We start from the raw sequence: 328 nt of genomic DNA, 5'->3' as shown, positions 1-328 counted from the left end.
ATTTCTGGATGTATTAAATCATCCATGTGTCTCATCCTACTGTGTGTGGCGGGCTCAGAGTATGCCTAAAGTGGGGTAACTATTTTAAACATTTTACTAATTTCTGGAGGAAAAAAAAGACCCAGCATTTTGCATTCAAATGTGCAGGGCGCACCGGCGTTTAAAGTCCAAAAGATGGCAGCATTACTCCACCGTAGTAATTATTTTCCTCCTTAAAGCTGTATACCATATGTTTCTGGAGGAATTAAATTCAGGCCTATAAGCCTACTGTGTGTGGCCGGCTCTTAGTGCACATTCTTAGGCTATGTATTTAATACAGAATGATGAT

Source organism: Brachyhypopomus gauderio, unplaced genomic scaffold (genome assembly GCF_052324685.1).
Source record: "Brachyhypopomus gauderio isolate BG-103 unplaced genomic scaffold, BGAUD_0.2 sc84, whole genome shotgun sequence".
Taxonomy (NCBI): domain Eukaryota; kingdom Metazoa; phylum Chordata; class Actinopteri; order Gymnotiformes; family Hypopomidae; genus Brachyhypopomus; species Brachyhypopomus gauderio.
The sequence above is the reverse complement of the archived record's forward strand: the minus strand, read 5'-3'. Positions refer to the sequence as shown.